The sequence below is a fragment of the Misgurnus anguillicaudatus genome, chromosome 21 (genome assembly GCF_027580225.2).
Source record: "Misgurnus anguillicaudatus chromosome 21, ASM2758022v2, whole genome shotgun sequence".
Lineage (NCBI taxonomy): Eukaryota > Metazoa > Chordata > Actinopteri > Cypriniformes > Cobitidae > Misgurnus > Misgurnus anguillicaudatus.
Window position 1 is genome coordinate 65241428 of NC_073357.2, and position 14604 is coordinate 65256031.

A 14604-nucleotide genomic window follows, 5' to 3' on the forward strand; every position below is an offset into this window, starting at 1 on the left:
CTTTTAAATTCAGAAAAAATCTTCTGGAAGTTCAGGGTCATTTGAACAAAATAATCTTGACCCATGATCTGAAGGCATGTTCATGTGATTAAAATGTAGACATTATTTTTTCCAATATTAACTTCTTTTAATACAAAACTAACATTTTATGTAATAAAGGTTAAATTTACATTAAGAATAAGATAGCCTGAAAATCCTTCAATTCGTATAATTATTTATTATAAAACACAGTATTTCAAATGTGGCTTACAATCACTAGACTGATCTGGGCCACATACCTCCCACCCACAACTGGCCCAAATGTTATCTGCCATCATGGATCCAGTGCCATCATTGCCACACCTGGCCCATACTTGGCTGACATGTTGCATGCCGTTGCCGGCAGCACGCCAGCAGTGCCATCATGAGGCCACATTCGGGCCGAGTCCGTCTGCTATCTGGGCTCCTGTTTCCTTGTTAACTCTTGATTAGATAATTCTCTCCAGCTGTTTGTTATTGTTCCCAAGTTTAGTTTTCCCTATTTAAATGCCATTATGTCTCATGTCTTGTGCTGGTTCATTGTATTTGCCTGTGTCAACAGAGTCTGTTTTGTGTTTCCTTTTATAGTTAATTTAAGTTTTGTCTCAGTTTGCTCCCTCGAGGGCTTTTCTGTTTTAATAAATGTCTTTTAAGTTACGAGCTGTCTGTGCTTCGGTCTCTCCATCACCATTCCTGACAATTTTTGCTGTTATTCTGTGGTTTGATCATTCAACTTTAAAAAACTGGATATGCATTTTCTGTTTTATTTAACAGAAAGTACCTCACAGAGGAGCACAGGGTCAAGAAAGGAAACATCTTGGAGGCTTCCAGATGGACCATTGGCCGAATGAGAACTTTTGTATAAACTTTTGAATAAAATCTGAGGTTAAACTGCAGATTTGTCTTGTGTAATTGAACTCATGATAGAATTGATATGAAGTCAGTAAGCTTATTGAAGTGAAATGGCCATACCATAACTGGAATAGTATGTTGTGAACATGGACAGGTATCTGAAGTTATAACAATATTTGAAGTCATAACTGTATTAATGTAATTTGACATGAAACACCTGAGGTCAGGACGGGTATCTGAAGTCATAACTGTATTAATGTAATTTAACACGAAACACCTGGTCAGGACGGGTATTTGAAGTCATAATTGTATTAATGTAATTTAACACAAAACACCTGTGATCAGGACGGGTATCTGAAGTCATAACTGTATTAATGTAATTTGACATGAAACACCTGCGACCAGGACGGGTATCTGAAGTCATAACTGTATTAATGTAATTTGACATGAAACACCTGCAATTAGGACAGGTATCTGATGTCATAACTGTAATAATGTAATTTTAACAATATTAATGTAATTTAACATGAAACACCTGCGATAAGGACGGGTATCTGAAGACTGAAGTCATAACTGTATTAATGTAATTTGACATGAAAACACCTGCGATTAGGACGGGTCTCTGAAGTCATAACTGTATTAATGTAATTTTAACAATGTTAATGTTAATGTAATTTGACATGAAACACCTGCGATCAGTACGGGTATCTGAAATCATAACTGTATTTATGTAATTTTAACAATATTAATGTAATTTGACACGAAACACTGCGATCGCGGACAGATATTTTAGGTTATAAGTATGAATTTCACGAAACACTCGCGAGTGCGGAAAGGTTATTTTAAGTTGTAACAGTATGAATTAAATGTGAAAAACACTCACTATCTCCGACAAGTAACATTATTTGAAGCATTTTATGCAAACGGATTACCTCCCAATCTGCGCATGATCGTTGACCTCTGCAGATTATCAAATAGGCCACGCCTACCCAATGACGCAATATCTGTTACGCTGTTCTGTAATTTAACATGAAACACCTGCGATCAGGACGGGTATATGAAGTCATAACACACTGCTCTTCTGTTATGCACTGCAGCCGCTATGCATGCCAACTCGTTTCATTCAGCTTATAACTGCCTGAAATCAGGGAAACTGTCAAGTGGGATGTCTTATAATAAAGTTGTTAGTCACAAAGGAGGAGAGGGACCAAGAGACAAATACTTTTTCTATGGCAAAAATAGAAATAATGAAATGTTACGAGACATGGGTGTGTCTTATGCACAGGATACGCGAGCAATGTGCTTTCATGCATGGTAGAGAGACTGCCTATGAGTTACATAATAAAATACATAAATACTTACAAAGACACTGCTTATTAAAAGCTTTCATCTTTCATTTAATTTTGTTTGAAACTTGAGCTGTTATAATGAATCTGCAAACTATTATATCATTTGTACGAACAGTAAAGGCTTTCGTGAATGTGTTTGATGGGTCTGCACGTGACGCACACATCTTGGGGGAGAGCGCACAGGTAAACATGATTCTACCATAAAGACTCAGAAGGCAAGTGAACGTTTGAATGACATTTATTCCATGTTGAATTAAAAGACAGAAATTCAAATCAGTCTCAATTAAATAGATGCTTGAGTCTCGTATAGATTCTTTTGGCATATACCCCGCCTTTCGTCCGGGTCTAGCTGTAGTCCGGCAGATCCTGCCTGATGTTGAAGGCAGGGGTGGAGCCTACTCCCAAAAGTGAAATAGATCAACTGGCTTGATTGCTTGGAAATCGAAGAGATGTCAATCCTGAAACAAAAGAAAATGTTAAGACGGAATCAGACTTCTTAAGCTATAAAAGCTATTTATTGGAACCCCCCAAAAATTAAGCCACGATAGGCATAGGCATTCACTTTAATGTCTGATTCACACAAAAGGAATAGGATAAGAATTACAATGTGCTTCGTCGTAAAGTGCCACGGTAGGCTATACGTGGATAGGTAGCCCCGATAGCGATATGTAACGCCACTATAGGCCACAATGATCGATAGCCCCGATAGGCAATGTGTAAAGCCACGAAAGGCCACGTCGATCGATAGCCCAGATAGGCGATGTGTAAAGCCACATGTATTGATAGCCCCGATAGGCCACAACGATCGATAGCCCCGATAGGCCACAACGATCGATAGCCCCGATAGGCAATTTGTAAAGCCACGAAAGGCCACGTCGATCGATAGCCCAGATAGGCGATGTGTAAAGCCACATGTATCGATAGCCCCGATAGGCGGTGTGTAAAGCCACGATAGGCCACGTCGATCAATAGCCCCTAAGGGCGATATGTAAAGCCACGATAGGCCACGTCGATTGATAGCCCCGATAGGCGATATGTAAAGCCACGATAGGCCACGTCGATCGATAGCCCCAATAGGCGATATGCAAAGCCACGATAGGCCATTTGATCGACAGCCTTGATAGGCGATGTGTAAAGCCACGATAGGCCACGTTGATCAATAGCCCCGATAGGCGATATGTAAAACCACGATAGGCGATATGTAAAGCCATGTCGATCGATAGCCCCGATAGCCGATATGTAAAACCACGTCGATCAATAGCCCCAATAGGTGATATGTGTAAAGCCACGATAGGCCACAACAATCGATAGCCCCGATAGGCGATGTGTAAAACCACGCCGATCGATAGCCCTGTTAGGCGATATGTAAAGCAACGATAGGCCACCTTGATCGATAGCCCCGATAGGCGATGTGTAAAGCCATGATAGGCCATATTGATCGATAGCCCCGATAGGCGAGAAGGCCGTGGAGAACACTTACAGGGCAACGTTTTGCAATTTAGTGTGAAGACCGAAGGCCAAGATATGGGGCAATGATATGCCAAATAGCGATAAAGGCAGCGGAGGGTAAATGCGGGTCAATGATATGCTGTAAGCGACAAAGCCTGTTACGGGGCAACGACTTCCCATGTAGCGTGAAGACCGCGAAGGCAATGATGTGGGGCAATGATATGCCGAATCATAATAAAGGCTGCGGAGGATACCTTGATTCTTAGACAGACAAATATGAAAATTTACACCATTTTGTTGTTTACTCATTTTACACCATTTGTTTACAACAAACATGCACAGATAATTAACTTAGACCGTTGCGTTCGGGTCTTTGACGTTTGCTTACTCACGCATAATGCCGTGCTGTTAAAACGCGATCGCCTTTCAGGAGGAATAATGCCGTTAAAATATATATATATCTTTGCTTTACTGAGCCTTCGCGTGGTGAGTCTCATTTAGATGAGAAGACAGAGATATTTTAGTTAGGAAGATATCACCCTTCGGTGTTTACCATGAACCGTAACTCCTCAGGCACTCAATATAATCAGTGACACCTGTTGCAGCCGAAGCTTCTCAGGCAATCATCAGTGACACCTGTGCAAGCGTCCAGTGAGTTGCTATGGTCGATTACAGTTTACGTTAAACAGGACTGCATTGTATTAATCTGTTCATTGAAATGAAACGGCCTCATTCCTTGCGTTTTTGTGCCAAGTTTGCGAGCTTCCCTAAATAAGGGACTTTGGCAAAGATGAGTTGGGTTCGAAGGGGCTGGTCAAACAACGCCTACCGTAACCTTGTGTTGCAGTCTGTGAGAACGAGTGGCAGATGAGATCGAGTAGCATATCATGAATGAGAGATCCTGGGAAAAGGTTAAATTGGCACGAAAACATTGTGGGCCGAGTAAACATACCGAATTCACACATAAGCAGAGGAAAGGCGAGCGGTTTGACATCCGATTTTGCGTGGTACATACGAGTAACAATCGCTTTGAAAACGTTTGGTTTACACTAAGCATCGAGCAATCGAACTTCAGCTACGACACCTACGGGCAGCAGGAGAGAGTGTTAGTTCAGCGTTTAAATAGTCGCCATTGAGCTGTGATTGGTAAGCCAATTTTATGAATGAATGACGTGGTATTAGAGTCTTCCTGGTAGAACTTACGCTGACGCTTTCATGGAAAGCTCTCATATGTCATCTATTTTTTTTGCTGGCGGCAGTAAGTGTATGTTTTTTACCATAGTAAACTCAAATGACGTCTAAATATCACAGTGGTTAAACGCATACACGGGGGCATGCATCATCTATGAGGAGCGTAGCTGCGTCTGGTCGTAGTTTCAGATGGTGCAACAGGCGTAAATATTCACAATGTCGGATAGGGTTGTAACGGTACGCAAAAATCACGGTTCGGTGCGAACCCCGGTTTTGAAGCCACGGTTCGGTTCATTTTTGGTACAGTAAGGGAGAAATGCAAACATTAAACTGCAGGTTGTTTATTACTTTAAACTTTTTTTACAATTTTTTTACACTTTTTAAAACACTTTATTAAAATATAACAGATAAAATATATATAAAATGAAAAAATAATAAATAAAATACTACTGCAAAGTTATTTTTTACATTATTTTATAACAGAAGGTAACTCTTATCTTAACCTTCTCTTAAACTTTTTCTACTTAAACCTTGAACTAACAAATTCAATTCCTGAATACATTTATGAACTATTAGCCTACATTTTTGCCACTAAAAATTTTCTGTTTTGATTTATTTTGTATTGTTTAACTCAAAGAATTGAATTGGCTATGTACCATCTCTGTATAAAAATAATATTACTGCTCTATGTGTAACTGCATAGCAAGCAACATGATGATATACTTATTATACACTCATTTTGAGATTAGTGAGTTGCATACATAGCCATTTTTGATCTTTTGCACGTTTCTCCTAATCTTTGCTTGTGTCATCAATGTAAGCTGTGACTTTACTTACGAACCCCTCCGCAGCTGAGTAACAGCTGAGTAAGCCCGGGTTACAGCTCTTCTCTGTCCCGACCAGCTGATCGCATTGTGACAATGATATGATTGACGTGATATGCAGATGAAAAATCTGATCACGCATTCCTTATTCTTGCTGTCACAGAAAGCGCGTCTCATGAATGCGTAGCAACGAAAGACGTGCATCCTCTCACGCACTTTTGAAAGAACAAAGCAGCGCGTTGACACGCGTTTAACATGCGCTTTTGGATACGACACGTAAACGTTTACATCAATAATCAAACGGATATACAACTAAGTAAATAAAAATCTTTCTGCGGGCTGAATTATGTTATATGTTTGACAGAAGACTTGCGCTGAACGCGGAGACTTCCGCCACTTAATATGTTCGTGCGGAAACGCACGTATTATGTTCCGCACAGGCGCACACAAAATGCATTCGGCCTTTCGGTGCACGTGCGCACCGTGCCGAAAGCCCTGAACCGAAACGGTCCAGTTCGAATACACGTACCGTTACACCCCTAATGTCGGATGTAGCTAAGCCCGATGTAGGACACCCAACTTCTTTACGTCCGGCTGGTGCAACCAGCCCCTGGTTATTTGCGCATGATTAAACAGTCTTTCTGGTGAGAAAACAAAGCTTTGTTGCATTTTTTAAAGTGTCGATTGGGGGTAGAAGGGGGAGCGCAGGAAATATCAGTATCACTCAGCTCTCACAAAGAATAAAGTGGAAACACAAGACCCAAGTTCTTTTCACCTCACTATGAAGTTATTGTCTCTAATGTGTCTCATTTCCCCTCTCTTTCATTTTTTTAATACGGCTTGTTCTGAAGCTCGCTGAATGAACATTTCTTAATTCCTCCCAAGAGAAAGAGAGCTATGTAGAGAGATTAGAGTGATCCGAGATACTTGTTTCCCCCTGCAGCTCTTTGACTCACACTCGGATGTGAAGACACACCAGCTTTTCACACTCTGCATGTTAAAATTGTGTGTAAAAGAGATGCTGTGCCTGAAACCGCTTCCTATCTCATGCACTATATTGGGCGTCTGCCATTTTGTAGTACTGTCAGAAACCTGAGTGAATGACTTTTTCACAGACAAGGTTTAAGTATTAATTAAACATAGGAAGCAGTTGTTTTTGTTTCATTATTATCAACACCTTAGGTATGTTCATTTTTTAAACATATTGAGAGCGAGAGAGTATGCAATAGTAAAGATGAATAAATGGGGGAGTGAACACAAGGTGTTGTTCATTTACTTACTACAGGGTTCAGCCAGTAGAGAGAGATGAGGAGAGGGGTGACATCTGGCCTTGTGGGATTCTGGAAAAGCAGTCGAGCTGCTGCATTTGAATCATTTGGAGTGGTTTGATTGCCCATGTGGCACGGAGTCTAGTCTAAAAATGACCAGGGCCTGGAGAAGAAGTTGTGCCGCATGCTCTTGTAGCAGGGTAAATAAAGATGTTTCCACTTGCTACACATTTTCATGTGTGACCCCTTTAATCGCACTCAACCTGCAAACCTGCTTCCGATAGGGTAATTTAGATTCACTCCAGCCACAAGAGAGAATGGCTGTGGTGAGTGAGTGATCCGTGATAAAAGTGTATTATATAATTGTTTAACCATCTTATGCATATAAATGTGTGTGTGTTTAAATGTGTATTGTTTGTTTTGTGTTTATGATACATCATAATTGTGGTAACATCAAGTTTGTTCATTTTATTATAGAACACACACAAGGCTGATCACAGCTGTTAATATGTTCTCAACAAGTACATATTTCTCAATTGAGTTGTAGAACTGTTCATATAAATGTTAATCATTGAGATTCACGCCAGCCACGAGAGAGAATGGCTTTGAACACACACAAGGGTGATTTGTGAATCTGATCACAGTTGTTAATATGTTGTCAAAAGAATAAAAAACTCTCTTCAAGCGTGAATTGGTGTCCATCCTGATTTACACACAACGCAGGGACAACACCGTTACACTCTGTTAGATAAGGTCTGATTTTTCAGACAACCTTTTCCTTGCTAACCCTAAAAACGGTAATATAAGCAATGCAATCCATAAAAAAATGCTATCACTCAAATGTGAATTTATTTATGGACATGTTTGTTTGTTTGTTTACTTTTCACTATTTTTCTTTGACCTGTAAAGTACACAAACATGGGAGCCAGTTACCTGGCTTGTGAACTCAACGCATTTAATACACACCCACGGCTCGACCCTGTGACTTATGAGTGTTGCCGCTCGCTTGACATCCTCCGTCGACCCCATTACGTGCACCGATCAGTTCGTAGGGTTTTTGATGTTTACCAGCCAATGCCAACATCTACGTATCCTGTGTATTTGGTCAATAAATAGAGGTTTGATCAAATCGCAATACCTACAAACTGACTCTCATACACCGCATCCCTTACGTACATTAATAAGTCTGACCCTAGCTCAGCTGGAAATATAGAGGCGCAAAACCATTTTGCTTTACTCAACTGTCGCTCCATCACGGATAAGGGCCCTTATTTGAATGAACTAACCACTGACAACAATTTGGATATGTTATTTCTTACCAAGACTTGGTAAACACTAAACGACTTCCTGCACCTAAATCTGCTTACACCAGGTGGATATCAGTATCTGTCTAAACCGCGTCTATCCGGCAAAGGAGGTGGCCTTGCGGTCGTCTATAGAAACTCTTTATCACTCTCCCAGTTAGACTTTCACAGTACAACGACTTTTGAATATACGGTTCTAAAGGTGGGCTCAAAATGCCCCCTTATAATCATCCTAATCTATAGGCCACACAAGCCTAACGACTTTTTCTCTTAACTCAGTGAATTACTAACCTTAACTTGTAGTCCATCCTCTAAAGTCATCTTACTTGGTGACTTTAATATACATGTTGACGTTACCTGCATCAATGACAATCAGCTTAAAGGAATACTTCACCAATTTAGCATTCAGCTTTGTATCAGTAGAGACCTGGCAGTATTTCTGAATGACCGTGTTTCCCTACCTCATGTCCCCGTGAGAGGAGAGATATCTGTATTCTGGTTGTGCAAAAAAGTCCTCCGATGATGCAAAATGACGATTTTTGCGTCATCGGAGGAGATTTTGGCCAGAGGCAAAGACTACAGCCAGTATTAGGAGCTACTTCCGCAGGTTTTTTTCCCCGCCCATAGGGGTTGGACTGCAAGTCCATTCGGAAAAGCACGAATCAAAACGAGAGTCAGCCATCTTTAATCTTCTCTAAGCTAAGCTAGCCTGGATCTTGCTTTGTGGAGAAAGCAGAGAAAAACAAACCACGACGGCAGAGTGTAGTTTTGAAAACGGATGGCAGAAGGGGATTTTGTTGCTCAGGATGACCTGTTGCTCGAATCTGATGGTCGTGGTTACCTGTACGAGCCGCAATACAACGAGGAGCAGAACGGATGATCGAGGAACAAGAGGCTGCCACCGCGGCTGCTGTAGCCGAGGTGGGGCCAGTCTGGTGGTTTTACGTGCTCTCGCTGTGCGCCTCGCTGTTGCTCGAATCTGATGGTCGTGGTACCTGTACGAGCCGCAATACAACGAGGAGCAGTTACGGATGATTGAGGAACAAGAGGCTGCCACCGCGGCTGCTGTAGCCGAGGTGGTGCCGGTCTGGTGGTGTGAGCGCTCTCGTTGTGCGCCTATGGACACCGAAAGAGAATCATATTGCTGTCGCGAATTTCAGCGATGGCATTTTCTTCTTGAACCCCGCAAGGAGAAACGGAGGCATGAGTATAAAGTGAGTATTTTGTTTTTCACGTCCGTCAGCTGAGCTATGGTTATTATATTTACACCTATGTTAGCCTATTGTATGTGAAAATAGCTTGCATTGCTAACGTCGTGCTTGCTGTTTTTAGACAATCGACTTACATCCTATCGTCATTTCTTGGAATGAGTTTTGCAAGGCGAAAGACTGGGGAAAGGACATCGACTTGTTTTACCTGCCTGTGTTCGTTGTCCAGGACATCAGACGTAGATATCCAGCTCCTCACTGACATTATAGCGACCATAAATAAACGGATGAAGCTCTGGATGAGCTATAAGTGTGAATTGTTTATGTTTTTTAATAAAAAGTTAAAACTCACATTGATTGTGGTTCGTGTTATAGTCCTTATTGCTGCTACATTAGAGTGACTGCAATTTGAGGAAAGCATTCTTGCCTTTTTTTTAAAGTTTAAGTCTAAATTGTGTAACAAACATAATATTTGGCTTTATTTTTAACCCAAATGACTTTGTAAAGTAAGTAATGACAGCTAAATCACAGTAACAGTAATCATTGTGCCTCTACAAGTCTATAATGTATAAATTTGGTATACAAAAGACAGGGTTAGATGAAGATATTTATTTTTTATTATTCACAAAGGAAAAATATTGTGTCAGCAGTGAAAAGAACACATGAAAATAAACAATGACATAATTTAAATCTAAAAATGTCCTGCACAAAATAAAAACAAAGCAAAAATATATACAAAAACATTGTGTGTATATATACACACAGTATATTATAATATAAATATAAAGAGTGGTGGCAGAATCTGATTAGACACAGCAATAGGACTCAGGGAAGAGGTGATTATTATTATTATTAGAAAGTGTCAGTCTCAGAAGCGACTTTTGAAAGAAGTCGTGGCAGCCTCCTTTGATGGTTTAGGCACTGATGCAATGTTGGGTGGCAGCGCAGGCTGTGGCAGGGCAAGTGAGGACGTTGGCACTTTAAACACAATGTTTGGTTTGAGTCTTGTCAATGGCCTTCTGGATGAGTTCGTCTACAAACTGTGTGGTATGAAGCTTTTCTTCAAGACTCACTGCTTGGATTTCTTGCAGAACATTTGGTTCAACCGTGCTTCTCCTGTAAAGGGTAGGAAATTAGATTAGATTCAACGTTACTGTCATTATGCAGAGTACAAGTACAAAAAAAACTAAGTGTAATTTGTTTCCAACCAGAACTGCAAAAAAAATATATAGTGCAGTATAGACAGTAGTATACTGTTTGTTTACAGAAGGTGGTTAGAGTAATATAAACAAAATATAAATGTGTGCAGTTTATTAGCTGTTACCTTGTAAGAGCAGAATAAATATGGATTTGTAATATGAAGCATGTATGAACAACATGTACAGATATGTGCGATTTAGTAGCTGTAACCTAATAGTAGTATAAATAATATTGATGTAGTGTATAAACAGAATATATTATAAGAAAAACACAATAAATATTCATATTCAGCAAGAACCATACAGATAAGATATGTACAGCTATGGACAGTGTGGTACCATTGTAGTGCAGGAACTAACATTATAAGAGTAGTAATATAATATTATGTTTAATATATGGTGTAGAATGGATTCCACCGGCATTTCAGTACCTGCATGAAAATATGATTATTATCAATAAGTCTAGAAAAATATTTTTTCCTAAAAAAAGAAACAAATTAGAATCAAATGTCTTACCTTGACGTCCCCCTTACTGGTTGCACAGGAAAACCACATATGATTTATGACAGACCTATGAAAGATAATACAATTAATAACTTTGAACCTTGCAAACCAATGTAAAGTCTCCCACATTACAAACCAACACTGACCTGGTCCATGCAAGGAGGATTTCATTGTTCTTTTTTCCCCTTCTTCTGCATCTTCTTACGGAAATCTGTGAGTAAATGCAGAACAATACTTTAGCATTACTTTCACCAAAATAACAGCAGAAGTTTGACTTTGCATGTAGTTTTTGAATTTATCAACACCACCTTATCAATAAAGTCTGAATATGAATATGGTACGTGTAGCAAGCATAAATATTATTGAATTAATAATGTACATCTCCCAAATGTATCTGCAGTTATCTCGAATAACTTTACAGCAACAGGCTTGCGTGGTAAAGTAAAACTCTAGAAGTAGCTCGGTAGCTAACAGTTGTTTTATGTTGAGAACAGACAACTTATATGTCATTGTCTATCTAGCGTTACTTTGCTAACTTTACTGCTTACAACTGTATCACTATGTAAAGGCTACTGTGTGATCAGAAACGAGTATTAGCAAAAGTCTTACCTCTAACGTAGACGAATGCGTTTGATGCCAGATGGCCCCGGCTCTTCGTCGTGTCTGTGAAGGTACATATAGACGGAATCGCGTGTTTCGCTTCATTCCGAGTACATTGGGTTCGATATCTTCCAGCTTGAAATGGAGACTGCAAATTTTACCGCATCGTTGTCTTCTCTGAACTTTGCGTGGTTGATAGCCCGCACCCATTGTTTACACCGTGGCAAATGATGAAAACTAACTGCTTGTCCTTTCCCGGTTTTGGTTGAACATCCCGTTATAACGCAACGTATCATCATTTCAATGTGGAAAAGGTGTATTTATAATAATATATCAACTAAATCTTTGCAGACGTGTCTGTAAAAGTTGTATTTAGCCGAGTTGAATCTCCCTCCCTCCCTCCTGCCGTCTCGAACCGGTAGGCGTGACTAGGGAGTGGCCTCGTAGAGCAGCGAAGCAATGCATTCTGGGACTTGGTGTTTTTCATCCACATGAGCAAAAATCCACATTTTCTGACTTTTCTCGGCCTAGAAGGCACCAATTTCTAAAGTAACTCCACAGTTCTACTACATAGGTGACACAATTTAATAATATATTCGAATTTAAATTGGATGAAGAATTCCTTTAAATCTGTTTTGGACTGCTTTGATTTTCATCAGAATGTCAACTTTTCAACCCATAAACATGGTCATATACTCAAATTAATTTGTACGTCAGGTTTAAACAAACTCTCAATTAATGGTCTTGTTACTCCCATCTCTGACCATAAGCTTATCACTTTTAATTTCACATCAATCAGTCCTATGAAGTGTATTAATAATGTCAAAAAATCTTATCGTAAAACCAATTCTATCAATGTTGCCACTTTTGCTGACTCTGTTGCCTCATCTGCTATATCTAATGTCTTAAATTTTACCTGTCCAGCCATGGTAACTGACTTGTATCAATCAATTGCCCCAATTAAGACTAAGTCTGTTCCTGTGTCCCGCTCCTGTCCCTGGTTTAATCCTGCGCTTTGAGCTATAAAGTCAAGAGGCAGGCAACTTGAACGCCTCTATAGGAAAACGGGTTCAACCATACATGTCAGGATTTGCTGGCAAAGAACCCAAGCGCAGACAGAGATGGGAAAATACACTGATAACTTTTAATTCAAAAACAAGAAAACAAAAACCCACGAGGGGGTAAAATAACAATAACAGATAATACAAGAACACTAACAAGGCAAGACTAAACTATAAACACTGAGTTGGACAAGAGCAAACACTAACAAGACTTGACTAGATTTAATATATGACTAAACAGGAACAATACATACTCCATGAAACCCAGACGATCGAGCACAGGACAGCAAACACAAGGGCATTAAATAGGGGAGCAAATAAAGAGGGGAACAGGTGACATGAATCAAACAATAAAGGGATGACTAACGAGGAAACAAGGGGGCGGGGTCAGGAGACGAGACAGAAAGCACATGGCAATGAAAAAACAAAGCCAGTGCTCTCACACAAAACATTGGGCTGCCATGATCCTGTCACTATGACTAGACAACTGTGATCTGAAGACAGGACCATGACAGGACCCTCCCCTTAAGGGACGCCACCTGGCGTCCCCCAAGGGAACACACTAGACACGAGACAAGACATACTGAGAAACAGAGAAAAACCAATAAAACATAACACAAACACAACGGTAAACAACAACTTACAATGACAGGGTTTGGATGGAATAACAAAAACATAATTAAAGGGAGGGCGGTGGGGGAACAAGAAAGTTCATCGGGGGTGGTCCAGACTGGGATGGACTAGGTCTAGAGCGGGTGGTCCGGGCAGGCTTGATAGGGGATTTAAAACGGACAGGCTTGGTGGGGACAGGGCAAGGAGGAATAGAGGAATAGTCAGACAGAGGTGTGGTAGGGGGCATTGCAGCTGGCTGTGGCAAAGTCTGCGCTGGTTGCGCAGGCAGCTGTGGCAAAGTCTGCGCTGGTTGCGCAGGCGGCTGTGGCAAAGTCTGCGCTGGTTGCGCAAGCAACTGTGGCAAAGGCTGCGCTGACTGGGCAGACGGCTGTGGCAAAGGCTGCGCTGACTGGGCAGACGGCTGTGGCAAAGGCTGCGCTGACTGGGCAGACGGCTGTGGCAAAGGCTGCGCTGACTGGGCAGACGGCTGTGGCTGCGGTGGCTGGGCAGACGGCTCTGAAGGGGAAGGTACGGAGGCTGACTGTGATGCCAACGCTCCCTTCTTTCGCTTCTTTCTCCGAGGGCGAGGAGCAGAACCTGAGGCAGGTAAGGTGAGGACTGAGGTGGGAGCAGCAGGTTCCGAGGAAGACCCCTCTTATGCCGACTCCCAAGAAATTCTCCGCTCTCTCTTACCCCGGAGACTAACGGGCTGGACGAAGCCTTCAGAGCCTGGGACGGAGAGCACTGGGTTCCTCAGTGCCATAACACCAATGACGTGGTCCTCTGGAATGGGAGGCAATGGCCTGGAAGCAGATCCACCCAATGACTTGCCAGTCTGAACCCGTTGCTGCTGTTCAATACAGGCCACCATCTCCCAGTAGGGAAGACGGGTAAGTTCCGTCCGCTCTTGCAGTGGTGGTGGGTTATTGAGAGCCGCAATAAAATAAGAATTGGCCAGACCTTCGGGAATAAAATACCTATTCCCCTCCATGTCTTTAGCAAAGTCTCTGAGTGGGATCCTCTTCTGGGGCGGAAACGGCCCGCCGCCAGCAAGCGTCTCAGCAATAAGATCGCTCCACCACTTAGCGTCAGACATGGCAAGAGTTGTCTGCTGGGTTCAATTTGGCTCGATCGTTCTGTCAGGATTTGCTGGCAAAGAACCCAA

At 41.4% G+C, this 14604-nt stretch overlaps 2 long non-coding RNA genes across 2 annotated transcripts; one reads left to right on the forward strand and one right to left on the reverse strand.

The window, feature by feature from the left end:
* Positions 1-9001: 9001 nt before the first annotated feature.
* On the forward strand, positions 9002-9814 carry LOC141352786 (uncharacterized). Its single transcript, XR_012359921.1, has 2 exons — positions 9002-9469; positions 9588-9814. It is a non-coding gene; the product is annotated as an uncharacterized lncRNA (long non-coding RNA).
* Positions 9815-10181: 367 nt separating this feature from the next.
* On the reverse strand, positions 10182-12364 carry LOC129430757 (uncharacterized). The gene is made up of 3 exons (XR_012359922.1): positions 11313-12364; positions 11179-11233; positions 10182-10579 (listed from the first exon to the last, which is right to left on the reverse strand). It is a non-coding gene; the product is annotated as an uncharacterized lncRNA (long non-coding RNA).
* Positions 12365-14604: the final 2240 nt, after the last annotated feature.